This window comes from Bison bison, unplaced genomic scaffold (assembly GCF_000754665.1).
Source record: "Bison bison bison isolate TAMUID 2011002044 unplaced genomic scaffold, Bison_UMD1.0 scf7180017864530, whole genome shotgun sequence".
Classification (NCBI taxonomy): Eukaryota; Metazoa; Chordata; class Mammalia; order Artiodactyla; family Bovidae; genus Bison; species Bison bison.
The window spans coordinates 12,023,157-12,032,661 of NW_011495080.1; positions in this window are offsets into that span (position 1 = coordinate 12,023,157).

Below are 9,505 nucleotides of genomic sequence, written 5' to 3' on the forward strand. Positions count from 1 at the left end.
TATCTGCATAAAATTGGAACCAACAGATATTAGACTATTTCAGAGAATACAAAACTATACATGATTATGCCATCAAATCTAAAGTGAAGGTATAAGTAGCATCTTTTGTCAGAAGTCTCAAGCTATAAATTAATCATTTCAGTTTATGAAGCGATGTCCCCTTCCCCTTTTTATGATATGTTTATAAATAATCATTCTCTAAAAGGGTTATAAATAGCCTCTATGTTTGTAAAGTTGAAAAATATACATTACCAAACCTAAATTCCACTGATTATATCCCTTTCATCCTAAAGGATAATTATTTTTAAAGCTTTCTTGTTCTGACTTAAATATAAATAAATAAACTGGATCAGAGCCCTGATTTATTTAAGAACTCCTGTTGATCCTACCTACCATCCCTCAAGTTGCTCAAATCTGTCCACCTGCACATTTACATAGCCACTACCTTAAGTCTGTCTTTTATGTCTGTCATCCAGTCCACCTCCCCATTGTTTCCAGAATGCTTCCCTGTACTCTTCAAAGTGTTTTGAAGGATCCACTTTGTCTATAGAAATGGCTTTCACTGAAGGATAAATATGCAAGCTACTATAGCCTTAAAACTGTTTTAGGGAGGGATTTGTATGTTTTTCAAGTAGATTTTATTTAAGAATTAATGACAATGGTCAGCTGACTAAAGTCAAAGTTCTTTGATATGACACCCAAAGTCCTTCTCGATATGCCCTCAGCATTTCTCTTTAGTCTTTTCTTTTACTATGCATATTGGAAATGGATAGTAAATTGTCTGCATGCATGCATGCTCAGTCACTTCAGTCCTGTCTGACTCTTTGTAACTCTATGGCCTATAGCTCACTAGGCTCCTCTGTCCATGGAATTCTCCAGGAAGAATATTGGATTGAGTTGCCATGCCCTTCTGCAGGGGATCTTCCAGACCCAGGGATTGAACCCACGTCTCCTGCAGACGTGGAATCTTTACCCAGTGAGCTACCTGGGAAGCCCAACGTGGTCTACGTGTGTGCTAAGTACATACCAAGTCACGTTAGTCGTGTCAGACTCTTTGTGACCCTATGGACTGAAGCCTCCCAGGCTCCTCTATCCATGGGATTCTCAGGCAAGAATACTGGAGTGGGTTGCCATTCCCTCCTCCAGGGGGCCTTCCTGACCCAGGTATCAAACCCAGGTCTCATGTCTCCTGCACTGGCAGGCAGGTTCTTTACCACTAGTGCCACCTGGGAAGCCCCAACACTGTTTACAGTTCCCCCCAAATATTGGTGCATCAAATGCTGGTGTATATAAACATTCCTTTCCTTTGCTTATGATATCCTCCACCTGCACTTGTCACATCCTTCAAGCACACTTTTCTGATCTTCACAGATAAAATTAATCACTCTACTCCCTCCATGTTTTACATCTGCTGCTCTTACAACACAGAGATAAAAGTGTGCTTCTGTCCACCTTATCTGCTAAATAGGATCTGTCTGAGTACAGACAGTGTGGATTGTGTCTTATTCAACCAGTGTAAGCCCAAGCATATTAAGTACACAGTAGTTATAAATTAAAGGAAAATCTTTCCTACGAAGTTTTTCATAATATTCATTGAACCTTTAGAAGCCAAATTATAGTTGAGGAGCCTTGAAAGATAATATGATGTCAGCCTTGAAAAAATATTTTCAACTCCTTACAAAATTAAAAACAGTTTAGTTCTGTGTAGTGAAGAAAAGGTTTGATGTTACAATGCCTATATTCAAAAGTCCTTATTCATTTCAGTAATGACTATGAACTGGGCAGTGTGCTAGGTACTGAGATTGAAAGATGAATAAGAAAGGATCACTAGAACCTTCAGTTCAAAATTATATCTGATTATCTATACTAGTTTCTGGAAGGAAATGAATGTGAACTGGTATTTTTCAATATTTAGTTACTATTATATCTTGCCTTTGTTTCACAAAATAGACTCACCCTGCAGTCACATGGCATATGCTTTAAGATTCTGAGAAAAATTATTTTAGACCTAAACTCTATACCTAGCCATAACAGAGAAGCCATCCCGAAAGGGAGTTCCCAGCACTGCTAGTTTACATCATCTTTTTAAAAAGAAAGCAGTTTAAAGAGAGATTCTCATTCTCAATGTGTTTCAGGAAAAACAAGTGTCAGTATTTCTTCTGAATGCACTAACATGGGTCATATGCCACTTTCTGAATCGATCACTCTGGCCAAGAGAATAAAATGGTTAATGGGCCAGACTTAGGTTATATCTATGTGCCTGGAAAAAGAGTAGTAAGGGTAAGATGTCAATCGCATCTGAACCAGATTGAGAGTGGGCTCTTCCAAATATAATCAACTCAGCGGTATAAAAAGAAAGAGAAAAAGATGCTGAAAATCAAACAACACAAGTCTGTTATAGAGTAAGAAGAAAGAAAACCTCAAAATCATATGAATGTATGCTCTGCCTTCAACATTATTCCTCACTAAGAATGTGAAAACTGTTGTGGTTCCAGGTACAGTAGATAGGGAAAAGAATGTCTTGCTACAATTATAAAAACAGGTGTGACCTCACCAACTTCAGGGAAATGCCTGGAAACTCCCAGGCATCCATGAGCCACATGTTGAAAGCCACTGCCATGGATAATGCTTCTTAAATTTTGATGTCTTACATTAATCTCTTGGGAATTCTGTGTAGATTGTGATTCGGTTGGTCTTGGATAGAACCTAAGATTCTTCATTTCTAAAAAGCTTCCAGGCAATGTTAATGCTGCTGGTCCATGAATCATTTTTTGAGTAGCAAAATTTAAGCAATAAGGACATAATCAATTCTCTTGAATCCAGAGTCAGAGAATTCATGACTGGTTTACCCTGTTGTTGTTCTCTGTATATCTATTATTCTCTTTCTCTACACTGCCATCACAATGTCAATTTTGTTTTAAGACTGATTTCACTCTTTAATTATGGGATGTCTTGTAAGAAACATCTGAGCTTTATACTTCACTCATTGATGTCCAGCTGGTAAAAGTACTTCCAACCCAAAGACTTCAGTGCATGCTTCTGAACCTCTTAAACTAATTTCTGTAGCCAGAAAAATGCCATGTGTGATTGGCTCAGAGCTTGATTGGCTCAGAGCTGGGATCTATGAGTCATTCACTGTGTTGGGGGTAGATGGTTTATTCTAATTAATTGAAAAGCTAAATGGTGAGGTATAACATTGACCAACAAATTTTAATTAAATTAGCATAAAAAAATAAAAGGGTGAATTATATGATATAAACATTGCTTTGCTTCAGTCACTCAGTCATGTCCAACTCTTTGCAACCCCTTGGACTGCAGCACGCCAGGCCTCCCTGACCATCACCAGCTCCTGAAGCCTGTTCAGACTCATGTCCATCAAGTGGTGATGCCATCCAACCATCTCATCTTCTGTCATCTCCTTCTCTTCCCGCCTTCAATCTTTCCCAGCATCAGGGTCTTTTCAAATAAGTTAGTTCTTTACATCAGGTGGCCAAAGTATTGGAGTTTCAGCTTCAGCATCAGTCCTTCCAATGAATAATCAGGATTGGTTTCTTTTAGGATTGACTGGTTTGATCTCCTTACCATCTGAGGGACTCTCAAGAGTCTTCTCTAATACCGCAATTCAAAAGCATCAATTCTTCGGTGCTCAGCTTTCTTTATACTTCAACTCTCACATCCATACATGACTACTGGAAAAACCATAGCTTTTACTAGATGGACCTTTGTTGGCAAAGTAATGCCTCTGCTTTTTAATATGCTGTCTAGGTTGGTCATAACTTTTCTTTCAAGGAGGGGATATGAAAAATAAATGTGGAAATTACAACACCAAAAAGAAGGAATAGGAAGAATGAAAAAAATGACAGTGTTAAGTAAATAGATAATAATTAATTTCTATTAATAATTAAAGTGCTGGAAATGGAGCAATGATTAAAATAATGGAGTTAGAACTTTTTCTAATGTTTAAGAACAGAGGGGTCTCCCGCAGGCAGATTCTTTACCATCTGAGCCACAAAGGAAGCCTTAAAATACAACCATCAATCAAAAAATCAACAAAAGAGGGGAAATAACAAAAAACAAAAAGAGATGAGTGAGATTTACTTATTATAACCACAAACTTTTACATTATATTAAAATATTTTACATGACAGAAACTTTGAAATATGAAGCAACAGGAAACATGAAAAGAATAAAATGAAAATGTATGGCCAGTGTCATTGTTATGAACATATATTTGTAGACACACATATAGTCATGAACATGTAGATGTGCAAATATATATAGTTATAAAATATATGTGTAAAATGTTTCAGAAATGAGACATAAACACAAAGTAACAAGTGGGTTGAAGCTGCAGGGATTCTGGAAGGTGAGAATAGCTCACAGAATTCCCATGGGACTACAAGAAAATTGAAATGTTCCACAATATCAGGTAGCCAGAGTTAACAAAAAGATGAGGGGAAAGCCTGCTGGAACTTGAGTCTGAACCTTTAAAAGATGTCACAGACTTTTTTACAAAGAGCCGCAGGGTAAATGTCTTCAGCTTTGTGGGTCTTCTGTTTTTGAACAAGTCTTTAAAAATATAAAAATATATTTTTAGCTCAAAAGCCATGCAAAACTGAAAGTGACCCACCAGCAGTAGTTTCTGATCCTGTTTTATAAGAAGTTGTGAGCATAGATGAGGTGAGAGGATGGAGATGCAGCCATCTGACCAGATACTAAGCCAAGTTGCCCTTGTCCTGGAGGATAAATCTGTAATAATCACAGTATCTCTGTCACACCACTTCTAATTTCCCATCTCTCCTCTCCTCCTTTTCCTCATCCTCTCACCCCTTCTCCCCTTCTTTCAAGAGGTTCCCAATTTTCCTTTGGCTAAAAAAACCCAATTAAAATTATTTGCCTTCTAAAATTTAATATTAAACAAAAATTAAAAAAAAAAAATTACTTGCTTTCTCAGACTCCCTTGGAGGTCAAATAATCACATACGTATCAGTGGCCAAGAAGGTAAAAGCAAAGTACTTAATGGAATTTCCAGAAATTTTAGAAGGTATAATTATAGCTGACATTCTACACAGGCATTTGCTTTTTTCACTTCCCTTTCATCCTCAATATCACAAATGCATGTGGGTACAGGAGCCCTCTGGAGTATTTGAGGAGGAAAATCACAAGGTAACAACAGGGAAACAGATTTGAAAGAAGCTTATACATCTATGATATCATGGATAGCTTATATCTTTTGTGAGAAAAAAAAAAAGATCTTTATTTGATGAAACCATTGCATCTGGTATGATCCATTGATGTTTTCTCTACCACTGACTCCATTACAGGACCAAAAGCAATAATAACTGATGCACCATTGCAGTGTCATAAAGAGGACTGAAACATTCTTATGAGACATAAGTAGGCTCTAGTCTGAAGCAAAGATCCAGTAAAAGTAATAACAATTTTCTAAATCCTCTAAAGGAAAAGCGCAATTAAAAGAGAGGAAAGGGAAGGAGAAGGACGTGTAGGTAGAGAAAGGAAGGAAATGAGAGAAAAGGTTCAAAATACAATCAAATATATCAGCGTGCAAAGCTTAGAATGCTCATGAAGAAAGCCAGCTGTCAGAATAAAAATCAGAACATGAATTTACTATATATTTTATTAGAAAAAACAGATAATAACTTTAAAAATAACAATGTTAGCTATTCACAAACGTAAAGACTTAATATCCATGAAATGCAAATACAACTTTTGAAATGAGAAAAAATGAAAATGACACAAACAGGTTACAACGTGTCATTACACGTGTAGAATGGTGACAAAATTGTGAAAACACACAAGGTGGTATATTCATTGTGAATAAGTACATGCAAAGTAATGGTATGAATTATGTAAAGGTTTGATGAATAAATTCAAGTTAGTTGCTGTTTCTGAAAGAAGGGGAGGAAGGAAAATGTTGTTGACAAGTTGACAAATGGTCTGCAGGAGGTTTCAGTAGCATGTTATGTATTATTTTATTTAAATTTTTTTAAATTAAGAATAGAAGAATGATGGGATTTCTCTTTTTTTTCAACCCACCTCCTAGAATAATGAAAATAAAAACAAAAATAAACAAAGGGGACCTAATGAACTTAAAAGTTTTGACATGGCAAAGGAAACCATAAATGATATAAGAAGATAACCCTCAGAATGGGAGAACACATTTGCAAATGAAGCAACTGACAAGGTATTTATCTCCAAAATATAGTGCAAACAACTCATGCAGCTCTCTCTCTCTCTCTCTCTCTCTCTCTCTATATATATATATATATACATATATATATAATTAAAAAAATAGAAGGCCTAAGTAGACATTTCTCCAAAGAAGACATACAGATGGCCAACAAACACATGGAAACATGCTCAACATCACTAATTATTAGAAAAATGCAAATCAAAACCGCAATGAGGTATCACCTCTCACTGGTCAGAATGGCCATCACCAAAAAATCCACAAACAATAAGTACTGGATATGGTATGGAGAAAAGGGAACCCTTTTACATTGGTGGGGATGTAAATTGATACAACCACTAAGGAGAACCGTATGGACGGTCCTTAAAAAAATAAAAATAGAACTATACATATGACCCAGAAATCCCACTCCTGATCATGTACTTAGACAAAACCAGGTTCAAAAAGATCCATGATCCCTAATGTTCATTGCTGCACTATTTACAATAGCTAGGACATGGAAACAAATGTCCATCAACAGAGGAATGGATAAAGATGTGATACATATATACAATGGGCTTTTATTCTGGCTGTGTGGTAAGGAATCCGCCTGCCAGTGCAGGAGACACAGGTTCAATCTCTGGAACAGGAAGATCCCCTGGAGAAGGAAATGGCAACCCACTCCAGTATTCTTGCCTGAGAAATCCCATTGTCAAAGGAGCCTGGGCTGCAGTCCATGGGGTCACAAGAGTCAGACATGACTTAGCACCTAAATAATAACAAAACAATGTATATATAGTGGAATATTATTCAGCCATAAAAAGGAAAGAAGTTTGCAGAGACTTGGAGAGACCTAGAGGAGAAGGCAATGACACCCCACTCCAATACTCTTGCCTGGAAAATCCATGGACGGAGGAGCCTGGTAGGCTGCAGTCCATGGGGTCGCTAAGAGTCAGACACGATTGAGCGACTTCACTTTTCCACTTTCCACTTTCATGCCTTGGAGAAGGAAATGGCAATCCACTCCAGCGTTCTTGCCTGAGAATCCCAGGGACGGGGAACCCTAGTGGGCTGCCGTCTATGGGGTTGCACAGAGTCGAACACGACTGAAGTGACTTAGCAGCAGGAGAGACCTAGAGACTGCCATACAGAGTGAAGTAAGTCAGAAAGAGAAAAACAAATATACAATATCACTTATATATAGAATCTATAAAAATGATAGGTATGAACTTATTTGCAAAGCAGAAGTAGAGAATGGACATATGGTATGGGGGCAAGGGGAGGAATGAATTGAGAGAATGGTTTGACATATATACACTACTATGTATAATAATTGATGCTGAATCAAATCAAATTTTTAGAGCCAGCTGCCAAAGAAAATGTAAGACAAAAAAGAACAAGTTAAATTAATTCCAAAGAAGCAAACAAAAATCCAAAATCCAGTTGCTAAAAGCACCTGATTTAGTTTTTACAACAAAGCAGTAGTATAAAGGGAGAAGGAGGAGGGGGAAGTTGGGAGAAGTAGAGCAGTGGGAAGAACTGATCTAGATTTTTCAAGAGTCATAAGAAACACTAATTTGAAATATTGATGTTAACTAAAACAATAGTAAAAAGACATTCTAATGAGTCATGGAGAGTTGAATATGGGTAGTAGTAGCAATAACAAAGGTTAGGTAAGGCAATGTCATAAAATCTTGATAACTGGGTGGTGGATATAGAGGATTCCGTTTGTTATTTTCAGTACATTCTTGTATTGAGTTTTAAATAAAATATATCTTAATATAGTACTTTCCTAAAATATCAATACATGTTAGAAAATATAACAAAATGGTCTAGGTTTTTAGCAAAAACTTAAAAGTAAATGGAGAAGGCAATGGCACCCCACTCCAGTACTCTTGCCTGGAAAATCCCATGGACGGAGGAGCCTGGTAGGCTGCAGTCCATGGGGTCGTTAAGAGTCGGACACGACTGAGTGACTTCACTTTCACTTTTCACTTTCATGCACTGGAGAAGGAAATGGCAACCCACTCCAGTGTTCTTGCCTGGAGAATCCCAGGGACGGGGGAGCCTGGTGGGCTGCCGTCTATGGGGTCACACGGAGTCGGACACAACTGAAGTGACTTAGCAGCAGCATTAATAGTAAATATCTAGGAATAATTGCAACGTATACATAATAAATTTTTAAAATTTTATTAAAATTTTTAAATGTCTAAAACAAAACTTGAATAAAGAGTTTCATGTTCCTAGCTACAAAAGTAGGATATTATAAAGATGTTGATTCTTTCTATAATAATGCCATTCCTATAAATATCCCAAAGGACTTTGTATCAAATAACAAAAATGATAGAAGGTTTTTCTGAAAGGAAAATATAATGGAAGGATGATATAATTTTTCCACTACAATAATATAGTGGAAGAATATAATAAAGTAATATAAATGGAAGAAAAAAGATAATTTTGAAAATCACATCAGATGCTAACAATCTTAAACTTCCAGATATTATAAAATTTAGTAAATAGACTGCAGAGACCTCATGGACTGTAGCCTACCAGGCTTCTCCGTCCACCAGATTTTCCAGGCAAGGGTACTGGAGTGGGCTGCCATTTCCTTCTCCAGGAGATCTTCCCGACCCAGGGATTGAACCCAGGTCTCCCGCATTGTAGGCAGATGCTTTTACCATCTGAGCCACCAGGGAAGACTCCAGATATTATAAAATTTAGTAAATAGACTGCAGAGGGCACACATATAGAGAAACATTAATATAATCAGATAGAAAGTACAGAAACAGATTTCCTTAGCATTTTTTTAAAGTGGCATTTTTAACTCTCAGTATAAACAATTCTTTTTGTAACAGCTGGTCAAATTCTTAGGAAATGATTCAGTTAAATCCCTTTCTTACTCTATTTCAGTTCAGTTCAGTCTCTCAGTTGTGTCCAACTCTTTGTGACCCCATAGATTTCAGCACGCCATCACCATCCCTGTCCATCACCATCTCCCGGAGTTCACTCAAACTCACGTCCATTGAGTTGGTGATGCCATCTAGCCATCTAATCCTCTGTCGTCCCCTTCTCCTCCTGCCCCCAATCCCTCCCAGCATCAGAGTCTTTTCCAATGAGTCAACTCTTTGCATCAGGTGGCCAAAGTACTGGAGTTTCAGCTTTAGCATCATTCCTTCCAAAGAACACCCAAGGCTGATCTCCTTTAGAATGGACTGGTTGGATCTGCTTGCAGTCCAAGGGACTCTAAAGAGTCTTCTCCAACACCACAGTTCAAAAGCATCAATTCTTCAGCGCTCAGCCTTCTTCACAGTCCAA